The sequence below is a fragment of the Oncorhynchus nerka genome, unplaced genomic scaffold, assembly GCF_034236695.1.
Source record: "Oncorhynchus nerka isolate Pitt River unplaced genomic scaffold, Oner_Uvic_2.0 unplaced_scaffold_869, whole genome shotgun sequence".
NCBI lineage: Eukaryota > Metazoa > Chordata > Actinopteri > Salmoniformes > Salmonidae > Oncorhynchus > Oncorhynchus nerka.
The window spans coordinates 187,612-202,871 of NW_027040417.1; the positions used below are offsets into that span (position 1 = coordinate 187,612).

Genomic DNA, 15,260 nt, shown 5'->3' on the forward strand with positions numbered 1-15,260 from the left:
CGACTAGCTTGGTTAGTTAGCAGGTCGTTCGTCTGTCCCTCCTCTCGATGATGAATCCGGTGAAACACAAATTGAAACAAGGATAGAGAGTGAAAAGGATCTGTCTACACACATACTGTCCCCGACCGTAAAGAAAAAAGCAAATTGAACAATAAACTTCGGTGTCTCAACACTGTAACAAACTCCATCGTTATTCCCCGAGATCACCTCAGTCCACTCTGCGCGTAACCGGCTTGGCGCCACACCGAACGTGGACGCGGACAGTTCTGTACGGGGACGCGGACAGTTCTGTACGCAATATTTAGGACACCTGGTGAGCTGTCCTAAGTAGTTAAGAGTTAACAGCAGGTGTCTTGATAATACTATAGAATAATGCAGTGAGTCAGTGGTTCCTGCGCCACATGTAATTGCTTTGTAGTAGTTAAAAGAATGTTTTATATTTCTATATGATCAATCCATTAATAATATAGACCAACATGCAACAGTATGTCTTGTGCTTTTGGCAATGATTTATGTATAATAATTATGTATAACAAGTGATACCATGTATGTCTGTGGCGGCAGGTAGCCTTGTGGTTAGAGTGTAGAGGTGGCAGGTCGCCTTGTGGTTAGAGTGTAGAGATGGCAGGTAGCCTCGTGGTTAGAGTGTAGAGATGGCAGGTAGCCTAGTGGTTAGAGTGTAGAGGTGGCAGGTAGCCTCGTGGTTAGAGTGTTGGGCCAGTAACCGAAAGGTTGCTAGATTGAATCCCTGAGCTGACAAGGTAAAAATCTGCCCCTGAACAAGGCAGTTAACCACTGTTCCTAGGCAGACATTGTAAATAACATCTGCTAACCATGTGTATGTGACCAATAACATCTGCTAACCCTGTGTATATGACCAATAACATCTGCTAACCCTGTGTATGGGACCAATAACATCTGCTAACCATGTGTATGTGACCAATAACATCTGCTAACCCTGTGTATGGGACCAATAACATCTGCTAATCATGTGTATGTGACCAATAACATCTGCTAACCATGTGTATGTGACCAATAACATCTGCTAACCCTGTGTATGGGACCAATAACATCTGCTAATCATGTGTATGTGACCAATAACATCTGCTAATCATGTGTATGTGACCAATAACATCTGCTAACCCTGTGTATGGGACCAATAACATCTGCTAACCCTGTGTATGTGACCAATAACATCTGCTAACCATGTGTATGTGACCAATAACATCTGCTAACCCTGTGTATGTGACCATTAACATCTGCTAATCATGTGTATGTGACCAATAACATCTGCTAACCATGTGTATGTGACCAATAACATCTGCTATCCATGTGTATGTGACCAATAACATCTGCTAACCCTGTGTATGTGACCAATAACATCTGCTAACCATGTGTATGTGACCAATAACATCTGCTAACCCTGTGTATGTGACCAATAACATCTGCTAACCCTGTGTATGTGACCAATAACATCTGCTAACCCTGTGTATGTGACCAATAACATCTGCTAACCATGTGTATGTGACCAATAACATCTGCTAACCATGTGTATGTAACCAAAAACATCTGCTAACCCTGTGTATGTAACCAATAACATCTGCTAACCATGTGTATGTGACCAATAACATCTGCTAACCACGTGTATGTGACATATAACATCTGTTAACCATGTGTATGTGACCAATAACATATGCTAACCCTGTGTATGTAACCAATAACATCTGCTAACCCTGTGTATGTGACCAATAACATCTGCTAATCATGTGTAAGTGACCAATAACATCTGCTAACCCTGTGTATGTGACCAATAACATCTGCTAACCCTGTGTATGTGACCAATAACATCTGCTAACCCTGTGTATGAAACCAATAACATCTGCTAACCCTGTGTATGTAACCAATAACATCTGCTAACCCTGTGTATGTGACCAATAACATCTGCTAATCATGTGTATGTCACCAATATCATCTGCTAACCATGTGTATGTGACCAATAACATCTGCTAACCCCTTGTATGTCACCAATTTGATTTATATCTGGGACTACATTTGTTTATGTGTTGGCTTTATGTGTTGTGTTTGTAAACTCCAGCTCAGATGATTGAGCTAAAAACCCTTAAAGTATCTGTCCAGTGTTTACAGGTTTATATGAAATCTGACCTAAAATGTATTAAAATATGAGTGAAATAGTTTTCCTTCTAATAATTGGTAATTAAGTTATTAATTTATCATTTTATTTCACCTTTATTTAACCAGGTTGGCCTATTAAGGACAAGTTTAAATTTACAACTGCGACCTGGCCAAGATAAAGCAAAGCTGTGCCACAAAAACAACAATTTAGAGTTACACATGGGATTAGCAAACGGACAGTCGGTAACACAATAGAAAGGGATTAGCAAACGGACAGTCGGTAACACAATAGAAAGGGATTAGCAAACGGACAGTCGGTAACAATAGAAAGGGATTAGCAAACGGACAGTCGGTAACACAATAGAAAGGGATTAGCAAACGGACAGTCGGTAACACAATAGAAAGGGATTAGCAAACGGACAGTCAGTAACACAATAGAAAGGGATTAGCAAACGGACAGTCAGTAACACAATAGAAAGGGATTAGCAAACGGACAGTCGGTAACACAATAGAAAGGGATTAGCAAACGGACAGTCGGTAAAACAATAGAAAGGGATTAGCAAACGGACAGTCAGTAACACAATAGAAAGGGATTAGCAAACGGACAGTCGGTAACACAATAGAAAGGGATTAGCAAACGGACAGTCGGTAACAATAGAAAGGGATTAGCAAACGGACAGTCTGTAACACAATAGAAAGGGATTAGCAAACGGACAGTCGGTAACACAATAGAAAGGGATTAGCAAACGGACAGTCGGTAACACAATAGAAAGGGATTAGCAAACGGACAGTCGGTAACACAATAGAAAGGGATTAGCAAACGGACAGTCGGTAACACAATAGAAAGGGATTAGCAAACGGACAGCCAGTAACACAATAGAAAGGGATTAGCAAACGGACAGTCGGTAACACAATAGAAAGGGATTAGCAAACGGACAGTCAGTAACACAATAGAAAGGGATTAGCAAACGGACAGTCGGTAACAATAGAAAGGGATTAGCAAACGGACAGTCGGTAACACAATAGAAAGGGATTAGCAAACGGACAGTCGGTAACACAATAGAAAGGGATTAGCAAACGGACAGTCGGTAACACAATAGAAAGGGATTAGCAAACGGACAGTCAGTAACAATAGAAAGGGATTAGCAAACGGACAGTCGGTAACACAATAGAAAGGGATTAGCAAACGGACAGTCAGTAACACAATAGAAAGGGATTAGCAAACGGACAGTCGGTAACACAATAGAAAGGGATTAGCAAACGGACAGTCGGTAACACAATAGAAAGGGATTAGCAAACGGACAGTCGGTAACACAATAGAAAGGGATTAGAAAACGGACAGTCGGTAACACAATAGAAAGGGATTAGCAAACGGACAGTCGGTAACACAATAGAAAGGGATTAGCAAACGGACTGTAACACAATAGAAAGGGATTAGCAAACGGACAGTCGGTAACACAATAGAAAGGGATTAGCAAACGGACAGTCAGTAACACAATAGAAAGGGATTAGCAAACGGACAGTCAGTAACACAATAGAAAGGGATTAGCAAACGGACAGTCAGTAACACAATAGAAAGGGATTAGCAAACGGGATAACACAATAGAAAGGGATTAGAAAACGGACAGTCGGTAACACAATAGAAAGGGATTAGCAAACGGACAGTCGGTAACACAATAGAAAGGGATTAGCAAACGGACAGTCGGTAACAATAGAAAGGGATTAGCAAACGGACAGTCGGTAACAATAGAAAGGGATTAGCAAACGGACAGTCGGTAACTATAGAAAGGGATTAGCAAACGGACAGTCAGTAACATAATAGAAAGGGATTAGCAAACGGACAGTCGGTAACAATAGAAAGGGATTAGCAAACGGACAGTCAGTAACATAATAGAAAGGGATTAGCAAACGGACAGTCGGTAACACAATAGAAAGGGATTAGCAAACGGACAGTCGGTAACACAATAGAAAGGGATTAGCAAACGGACAGTCAGTAACAATAGAAAGGGATTAGCAAACGGACAGTCGGTAACACAATAGAAAGGGATTAGCAAACGGACAGTCAGTAACACAATAGAAAGGGATTAGCAAACGGACAGTCAGTAACACAATAGAAAGGGATTAGCAAACGGACAGTCGGTAACACAATAGAAAGGGATTAGCAAACGGACTGTAACACAATAGAAAGGGATTAGCAAACGGACAGTCGGTAACACAATAGAAAGGGATTAGCAAACGGACAGTCAGTAACACAATAGAAAGGGATTAGCAAACGGACAGTCAGTAACACAATAGAAAGGGATTAGCAAACGGACAGTCAGTAACACAATAGAAAGGGATTAGCAAACGGACAGTCGGTAACACAATAGAAAGGGATTAGAAAACGGACAGTCGGTAACACAATAGAAAGGGATTAGCAAACGGACAGTCGGTAACACAATAGAAAGGGATTAGCAAACGGACAGTCGGTAACAATAGAAAGGGATTAGCAAACGGACAGTCGGTAACAATAGAAAGGGATTAGCAAACGGACAGTCGGTAACTATAGAAAGGGATTAGCAAACGGACAGTCAGTAACATAATAGAAAGGGATTAGCAAACGGACAGTCGGTAACCTGCCCGCTTGACCCTATCCCCTCCTCTCTTCTCCAGACCATTTCCGGAGACCTCCTCCCTTACCTCACCTCGCTCATCAACTCATCCCTGACCGCTGGCTACGTCCCTTCCGTCTTAGAAAGTTGCACCCTTCTGGATCCCTCCGATGTCAACAACTACAGACCAGTATCCCTTCTTTCTTTCTCTCCAAAACTCTTGAAGTGGCCAGTCAGAATGACCTTCTTGATCCAAATCAGTCAGGTTTCAAGACTAGTCATTCAACTGAGACTGCTCTTCTCTGTATCACGGAGGCGCTCCGCACTGCTAAAGCTAACTCTCTCTCCTCTGCTCTCATCCTTCTAGACCTATCGGCTGCCTTCGATACTGTGAACCATCAGATCCTCCTCTCCACCCTCTCCGAGTTGGGCAGGGCGGCCCACGCAATTGCGTCCTACCTGACAGGTCGCTCCTACCAGGTGGCGTGGCAATCTCCACACCACGTGCTCTCACCACTGGTGTTAGGGCTCTGTTCTAGGCCCTCTCCTATTCTCGCTATACACCAAGTCACTTGGCTCTGTCATAACCTCACATGGTCTCTCCTATCATTGCTATGCAGACGACAATTAATCTTCTCCTTTCCCCTTCTGATGACCAATCGCATCTCTGCATGTCTGGCAGACATATCCGTGTGGATGACGGATCACCACCTCAAGCTGAACCGCAAGACGGAGCTGCTCTTCCTCCCGGGGAAGGAGTCCATGATCTCGCCATCAACAACTCCATTGTGTCCTCCTCCCAGAGCGCTAAGAACCTTGGCGTGAGACAACACCCGGACTAACATCAAGGCGGTGGCCCGTTCCTGTAGGTTCATGCTCTACAACATCCGCAGAGAAAGACCCTGGACAGGAAGCAAGGTCCTAATCCAGGCACTTGTCATCTCCCGTCTGGATTACTGCAACTCGCTGTTAACACCCTGCCTGTGCCATTAAAGACAACTCATCCAGAACGCCGCAGCCCGTCTGGTGTTCAACCTTAGCACGTCACCCCGCTCCTCCGCTCCCTCCACTGGCTTCCAGTTGAAGCTCGCATCCGCTACAAGACCATGGTGCTTGCCTACGGAGCTGTGAGGGGAACGGCACCTCAGTACCTCCAGGCTCTGATCAGGCCCTACACCCAAACAAGGGCACTGCGTTCATCCACCTCTGGCCTGCTCGCCTCCCTACCACTGAGGAAGTACAGTTCCCGCTCAGCCCAGTCAAAACTGTTCGCTGCTCTGGCCCCCAATGGTGGAACAAACTCCCTCAACGCCAGGACAGCGGAGTCAATCACCACCTTCCGGAGACACCTGAAACCCCACCTCTTTAAGGAATACCTAGGATAGGATAAAGTAATCCCTCTCACCCCCGCCCCTGAAAAGATTTAGATTACTGTTCCACTGGAGGTCATAAGGTGAATGCACCAATTTGTAAGTCGCTCTGGATAAGAGCGTCTGCTAAATGACTTAAATGTAAATGTAAATGGTAACAATAGAAAGGGATTAGCAAACGGACAGTCAGTAACATAATAGAAAGGGATTAGCAAACGGACAGTCGGTAACACAATAGAAAGGGATTAGCAAACGGACAGTCGGTAACACAATAGAAAGGGATTAGCAAACGGACAGTCAGTAACAATAGAAAGGGATTAGCAAACGGACAGTCGGTAACACAATAGAAAGGGATTAGCAAACGGACAGTCAGTAACACAATAGAAAGGGATTAGCAAACGGACAGTCAGTAACACAATAGAAAGGGATTAGCAAACGGACAGTCGGTAACACAATAGAAAGGGATTAGCAAACGGACTGTAACACAATAGAAAGGGATTAGCAAACGGACAGTCGGTAACACAATAGAAAGGGATTAGCAAACGGACAGTCGGTAACACAATAGAAAGGGATTATCAAACGGACAGTCGGTAACACAATAGAAAGGGATTAGCAAACGGACAGTCGGTAACACAATAGAAAGGGATTAGCAAACGGACAGTCAGTAACACAATAGAAAGGGATTAGCAAACGGACAGTCGGTAACACAATAGAAAGGGATTAGAAAACGGACAGTCGGTAACACAATAGAAAGGGATTAGCAAACGGACAGTCGGTAACACAATAGAAAGGGATTAGCAAACGGACAGTCGGTAACAATAGAAAGGGATTAGCAAACGGACAGTCGGTAACAATAGAAAGGGATTAGCAAACGGACAGTCGGTAACAATAGAAAGGGATTAGCAAACGGACAGTCAGTAACATAATAGAAAGGGATTAGCAAACGGACAGTCGGTAACAATAGAAAGGGATTAGCAAACGGACAGTCAGTAACATAATAGAAAGGGATTAGCAAACGGACAGTCGGTAACACAATAGAAAGGGATTAGCAAACGGACAGTCGGTAACACAATAGAAAGGGATTAGCAAACGGACAGTCGGTAACACAATAGAAAGGGATTAGCATACGGACAGTCGGTAACAATAGAAAGGGATTAGCAAACGGACAGTCGGTAACACAATAGAAAGGGATTAGCAAACGGACAGTGGGTAACACAATAGAAAGGGATTAGCAAACGGACAGTCGGTAACACAATAGAAAGGGATTAGCAACGGACAGTAACACAATAGAACAATCTATGTTCAGTGTGTGCAGATGTAGTACGATTAGGGAATTAAGGCAATAGAGAGGCCATAGTGCCATAGTGGTGTTGGCTACGATTAGGGAATTAAGGCAATAGATAGGCCATAGTGCCATAGTGGTGTTGGCTACGATTAGGGAATTAAGGCAATAGATAGGCCATAGTGCCATAGTGGTGTTGGCTACGATTAGGGAATTAAGGCAATAGAGAGGCCATAGTGCCATAGTGGTGTTGGCTACGATTGGGGAATTAAGGCAATAGAGAGGCCATAGTGCCATAGTGGTGTTGGCTACGATTAGGAATTAAGGCAATAGAGAGGCCTTAGTGCCATAGTGGTGTTGGCTACGATTAGGGAATTAAGGCAATAGAGAGGCCATAGTGCCATAGTGGTGTTGGCTACGATTAGGGAATTAAGGCAATAGATAGGCCATAGTGCCATAGTGGTGTTGGCTACGATTAGGGAATTAAGGCAATAGAGAGGCCATAGTGCCATAGTGGTGTTGGCTACGATTAGGGAATTAAGGCAATAGAGAGGCCTTAGTGCCATAGTGGTGTTGGCTACGATTAGGGAATTAAGGCAATAGAGAGGCCATAGTGCCATAGTGGTGTTGGCTACGATTAGGGAATTAAGGCAATAGATAGGCCATAGTGCCATAGTGGTGTTGGCTACGATTAGGGAATTAAGGCAATAGATAGGCCATAGTGCCATAGTGGTGTTGGCTACGATTAGGGAATTAAGGCAATAGATAGGCCATAGTGCCATAGTGGTGTTGGCTACGATTAGGGAATTAAGGCAATAGAGAGGCCATAGTGCCATAGTGGTGTTGGCTACGATTGGGGAATTAAGGCAACAGAGAGGCCATAGTGCCATAGTGGTGTTGGCTACGATTAGGGAATTAAGGCAATAGAGAGGCCTTAGTGCCATAGTGGTGTTGGCTACGATTAGGGAATTAAGGCAATAGAGAGGCCATAGTGCCATAGTGGTGTTGGCTACGATTAGGGAATTAAGGCAATAGATAGGCCATAGTGCCATAGTGGTGTTGGCTACGATTAGGGAATTAAGGCAATATAGAGGCCATAGTGCCATAGTGGTGTTGGCTACGATTAGGGAATTAAGGCAATAGATAGGCCATAGTGCCATAGTGGTGTTGGCTTTGGGGATGACCAGTGAAATATACCTGCTGGAGCGCATGCTACAGGTGGGTGTTGCTATGGTGACCAGTGAGCTAAAATAAGGCGTGGCTTTACCTAGCATAGATTTACAGATGACCGGGAGCCAGTGGGTTTGGCGGCGAATATGTAGCGAGGGCCAGCCAACAACAGCATACAGGTCTCAGTGGTGAGTAGTGTATGGGGCTTTGGTGACAAAACGGATGGCACTGTGATCGACTGCATCCAGTTTGCTGAGTAGAGGGTTGGAGGCTATTTTGTAAATGACAGTCGGTAGGCTAGTCAGTTTTACGAGGGTATGTTTGGCAGCATGAGTGAAGGAGGCTTTGTTGCGAAATAGGAAGCTGATTCTAGATTTAATTTTGGATTGGAGATGCTTAATGTGAGTCTGGAAGGAGAGTTTACAGTCTAACCAGACACCCAGGTATTTGTAGTTGTCCACGTATTCTAAGTCAGAACCGTCCAGAGTAGTGATGCTAGTCGGGTGGGTATCTGTAATTGTCCACGTATTCTAAGTCAGAACCGTCCAGAGTAGTGATGCTAGTCGGGGGGGGGGTATCTGTAGTTGTCCACGTATTCTAAATCAGAACCGTCCAGAGTAGTGATGCTAGTCGGGGGGTATCTGTAGTTGTCCACGTATTCTAAGTCAGAACCGTCCAGAGTAGTGATGCTAGTCGGGTGGGTATCTGTAGTTGTCCACGTATTCTAAGTCAGAACCGTCCAGAGTAGTGATGCTAGTCAGGTGGGCGGGTGCAGGCAGCGATCAGTTGAAGAGCATTCAGTTTTACTTGGGTTTGAGTTAACAGAATACAACCTTTTAAAAGTACGATTTTTACAACCTTGTCTGTTTTGTGCTCTGGGATTTGTAGAACCTGTGTTTAACATTTTGAACACAAACACGCTATTTGTATCAATATCAGGAGTATTTACTCTGTGATTAGAAACCTGGTATATACCAGGAGTATTTACTCTGTGATTAGATACATGGTATATACCAGGAGTATTTACTCTGTGATTAGATACCTGGTATATACTATAGATACCTGGTATAGACCAGGAGTATATACTCTGTGACTAGATACCTGGTATATACCAGGAGTATTTACTCTGTGACTCGATACCTGGTATATACCAGGAGTATTTAATCTGTGATTAGATACCTGGTATATACCAGGAGTATTTACTCTGTGGTTAGATACCTGGTATATACCAGGGGTATTTACTCTGTGCCTCGATACCTGGTATATACCAGGAGTATTTACTCTGTGATTAGATACCTGGTATATACCAGGAGTATTTACTCTGTGTTTAGATACCTGGTATATACCAGAAGTATTTACTCTGTGATTAGAAACCTGGTATATACCAGGAGTATTTACTCTGTGTTTAGATACCTGGTATATACTATAGATACCTGGTATAGACCAGGAGTATATACTCTGTGACTAGATACCTGGTATATACCAGGAGTATTTACTCTGTGCCTCGATACCTGGTATATACCAGGAGTATTTACTCTGTGATTAGATACCTGGTATATACCAGGAGTATTTACTCTGTGTTTAGATACCTGGTATATACCAGGAGTATTTACTCTGTGATTAGAAACCTAGTATATACCAGGAGTATTTACTCTATGTTTAGATACCTGGTATATACCAGGAGTATTTACTCTGTGATTAGATACATGGTATATACCAGGAGTATTTACTCTGTGATTAGATACCTGGTATATACTATAGATACCTGGTATAGACCAGGAGTATATACTCTGTGACTAGATACCTGGTATATACCAGGAGTATTTAATCTGTGATTAGATACCTGGTATATACCAGGAGTATTTACTCTGTGATTAGATACCTGGTATATACCAGGAGTATTTACTCTGTGGTTAGATACCTGGTATATACCAGGGGTATTTACTCTGTGCCTCGATACCTGGTATATACCAGGAGTATTTACTCTGTGATTAGATACCTGGTATATACCAGGAGCATTTACTCTGTGTTTAGATACCCGGTTTATACCAGGGGTATTTACTCTGTGCCTCGATACCTGGTATATACCAGGAGTATTTACTCTGTGATGAAGAAATGTCTCCCTTGTTGCATGTAATTGGCATTTGCATGTAATTGCATTTGGTTTTACTAGCGTTTGAGAGCAGTTGGAGGCTACGGAAGGAGTGTTGTATGGCATTGAAGCTCGTTTGGAGGTTAGATAGCACAGTTTCCAAGGAAGGGCTAGAAGTATACAGAATGGTGTCGTCTGCGTAGAGGTGGATCAGGGAATCGCCCGCAGCAAGAGCAACATCATTGATATATACAGAGAAAAGAGTTGGCCCGAGAATTTAACCCTGTGGCACCCCCATAGAGACTGCCAGAGGACCGGACAGCATGCCCTCCGATTTGACACATTGAACTCTGCAAAGTAATTGGTGAACCAGGCAAGGCAGTCATTAGAAAAACCGAGGCTACTGAGTCTGCCGATAAGAATATGGTGATTGATAGAGTCGAAAGCCTTGGCCAAGACGGCTGCACAGTACTGTCTTTAATCGATGGCGGTTATGATATCGTTTAGTACCTTGAGCGTGGTTGAGGTGCACCCGTGACCGGCTCGGAAACCGGATTGCACACGGAGAAGGTATGGTGGGATTCGAGATGGTCAGTGACCTGTTTGTTAACTTGGCTTTCGAAGACCTTAGATAGGCAGGGCAGGATGGATATAGGTCTGTAACAGTTTGGGTCCAGGTGTCTCCCCTTTGAAGAGGGGATGACCACGGCAGCTTTCCAATCCTTCGGGATCTCAGACGATACGAAAGAGAGGTTGAAAAGGCTGGTAATAGGGGTTGCGACAATGGCGGTGGATAGTTTCAGAAATAGAGGGTCCAGATTGTCAAGCCCAGCTGATTTGTACGGGTCCAGGTTTGGCAGCTCTTTCAGAACATCTGCTATCTGGATTTGGGTAAAGGAGAAGCTGGGGAGGCTTGGGCGAGTAGCTGCGAGGGTGGCGGAGCTGTTGGCCGGGGTTGGAGTAGCCAGGAGGAAGGCATGGCCAGCCGTTGAGAAATGCTTATTGAAGTTTTCGATTATCATGGATTTATCGGTGGTGACCGTGTTACCTAGCCTCAGTGCAGTGGGCAGCTGGGAGGAGGTGCTCTTGTTCTCCATGGACTTCATAGTGTCCCAGAACATTTTGAAGTTAGAGCTACAGGATGCAAATTTCTGCTTGAAAAAGCTGGCCTTTGCTTTCCTGACTGACTGCGTGTATTGGTTCCTGACTTCCCTGAACAGTTGCATATCGCGGGGACTATTCGATGCTATTGTAGTCCGCCACAGGATGTTTTTGTGCTGGTCGAGGGCAGTCAGGTCTGGAGTGAACCAAGGGCTATATCTGTTCTTAGTTCTGCATTTTTGAACGGAGCATGCTTATCTAAGATGGTGAGGAAGTTACTTTTAAAGAATGACCCGGCATCCTCAACTGACAGGATGAGGTCAATATCCTTCCAGGATACCCGGGCCAGGTCGATAAGAAAGGCCTGCTCGCAGAAGTGTTTTAGGGAGCGTTTGACAGTGATGAGGGTGGTTGTTTGACCGCGGACCCGTAGCGGATACAGGCAATGAGGAAGTGATCATTGAGATCCTGATTGAAGACAGCGGAGGTGTATTTGGAGAGCCAGTTGGTCAGAATAATGTCTATGAGGGTGCCCATGTTTACAGATTTAGGGTTGTAGCTCGTGGGTTCCTTGATGATTTGTCTGAGATTGAGGACATCTAGCTTAGATTGTAGGACTGCCGGTGTGTTAAGCATATCCCAGTTTAGGTCACCTAACAGAAACTAGATGGGGGCGATCAATTCACAAATGGTGTCCAGGGCACAGCTGGGAGCTGAGGGGGGTCGGTAACGGGCGGCAACAGTGAGAGACTTATTTCTGGAGAGATTAATTTTTAAAATTAGAAGTTCGAACTGTCTGGATATGGACCTGGAAAGTATGACATTACTTTGCAGGCTATCTCTGCAGTAGAATGCAACTCCTCCCCTTTGGCAGTTCTATCTTGACGGAAAATGCTATAGTTGGGTATGGAAATCTCTGAATTTTTTTTGTCCTTCCTAAGCTAGAATTCTGAGGTTCGGGTGAACAGCTGAGTAGGCCGGGAGGTGGGCCTCAGGGATAGCTTCGATACTGGGTTCCAAGGTGGGCACAAGCTAGCTGTGAAGATCAGAAGAAGTGGTCCTGGGATTACAAATCCGGTGTTGTAGTGGAGAGACAGTCCGATACTGGTAGACTGGCGAGTATTATCCAGGCTAAAAACAGGGCTGGTATCTGTGCAGAAGGTAAATGCCGCTAGCAGTGGCTACCAATGACTAAATAGCTTGTAGCTAATTAGCTGGTTAGCTTCTGGTGCTTCTTGAATGTGTTCTAAAATTAAAAATAATAGCGATTCCGTATCACATTGGGTGAGGCAGGTTTACTCCTGAGGTACTGACCAATTGCACCCTCTATAACCACTGTGAGTATTGTTTGACCCTGCTAGTAGTGTATGAACATTTGAACATCTTGAAGAATGATTTGAACTTAATGGCCATGTTCTCTTATAATCTCTCCCCAGTACAGACAGAAGAGGACTGGTCACCCCTCAGAGCCTGGTTCCTCTCTCCCCAGTACAGACAGAAGAGGACTGGTCACCCCTCAGAGCCTGGTTCCTCTCTAGGTTTCTTCCTAGGTTCGTAACTTTCTAGGGAGTTTTTCTAGCCACCGTGCTTCAACATCCTAACATGATCTCTTCAGCATGAGATCAAATTGTATTTCTCACACCGTGTGTAATAATGAGACTATCCCAACAATGCAGTTAAAATTACGAAAATGTGTACCAGTACTGAGTCAATGTGCAGGGTACCAGGTAGTTGAGGTAATAATGAGGCTATAAGGAGTACCAGTACTGAGTCAATGTGCAGGGTACCAGGTAGTTGAGGTAATAATGAGACTATAAGGAGTATCAGTACTGAGTCAATGTGCAGGGTACCAGGTAGTTGAGGTAATAATGAGGCTATTAGGAGAACCAGTACTGAGTCAATGTGCAGGGTACCAGGTAGTTGAGGTAATAATGAGACTATAAGGAGTACCAGTACTGAGTCAATGTGCAGGGTACCAGGTAGTTGAGGTAATAATGAGACTATAAGGAGTATCAGTACTGAGTCAATGTGCAGGGTACCAGGTAGTTGAGGTAATAATGAGACTATAAGGAGTACCAGTACTGAGTCAATGTGCAGGGTACCAGGTAGTTGAGGTAATAATGAGACTATAAGGAGTACCAGTACTGAGTCAATGTGCAGGGTACCAGGTAGTTGAGGTAATAATGAGACTATAAGGAGAACCAGTACTGAGTCAATGTGCAGGGTACCAGGTAGTTGAGGTAATAATGAGACTATAAGGAGTACCAGTACTGAGTCAATGTGCAGGGTACCAGGTAGTTGAGGTAATAATGAGACTATAAGGAGAACCAGTACTGAGTCAATGTGCAGGGTACCAGGTAGTTGAGGTAATAATGAGACTATAAGGAGAACCAGTACTGAGTCAATGTGCAGGGTACCAGGTAGTTGAGGTAATAATGAGACTATAAGGAGAACCAGTACTGAGTCAATGTGCAGGGTACCAGGTAGTTGAGGTAATAATGAGACTATAAGGAGTACCAGTACTGAGTCAATGTGCAGGGTACCAGGTAGTTGAGGTAATAATGAGACTATAAGGAGAACCAGTACTGAGTCAATGTGCAGGGTACCAGGTAGTTGAGGTAATAATGAGACTATAAGGAGTACCAGTACTGAGTCAATGTGCAGGGTACCAGGTAGTTGAGGTAATAATGAGACTATAAGGAGTACCAGTACTGAGTCAATGAGCAGGGTACCAGGTAGTTGAGGTAGTTGAGGTAATATGTACATGTAGGTAGGGGTAAAAGTGAGTAGGCAATCAGGATTACATCTCCTCATCCATTACATCACACACACACACCTCATCCACACACACACACACAAACACACACACAAACACACAGGGGTTGAATGTTGTGTTTGTTTAATATTGTTTTAGGACTATGCAAATGGACAAAAGGATTAGCATATGGATTATGAAAACAACAACAATAAATGGGAAAATGGGAGGAGAAATGACTAGAGACAGTGTTGTTTAACTCACTGACCAGGACCCATGAGTTCTTCTTACCTTTGTTCAGTAGAAAAGTCTCCCTCTCTAAAGTTTATAAGTCTAAACTAAATGAAAAATTCTGCTTTGAACGTTGATTAACTTGTAACCTGAGTATTTCTGTATTTTCAATTTGGCGCTCTGCAATTTGGCACTAGCCTCCCACCTCCCATAAGAAGTTAAAGAGCTTGGTGGGTTTTTTCATTCTCTAATCAAGGCATGGGATTGTTCAATGACAAACATGCATTTGTTTAAAATCACTTGATGGTTTCATTTCAGAGGGACAAATAATAATGTTTTTTCCCACAAAATGCTATTCATCTGCCTCACTCTCAAATGTGACCAACCGGCTGAATGTTGTCTTATGTGGCAAAACTTGAAATTGTGTTTTTAATTGGATAAAAGTACAGACTCAGTGTTAGAAAACTAAATATCATACACTACAGTTGAGGAACAATGGGAAAGTAATTATGTTTTGAAAGATGATAAACTTTGA

General features: G+C 43.7%; 1 protein-coding gene across 1 annotated transcript in view; it reads right to left on the reverse strand.

Annotated features, from left to right (window-relative positions):
* Positions 1-15,260, reverse strand: part of LOC135570973 (NACHT, LRR and PYD domains-containing protein 12-like) — a 47,645-nt gene that overhangs the window by 26,139 nt on the left and 6,246 nt on the right. The gene's annotated exons all lie outside the window — the stretch shown is intronic.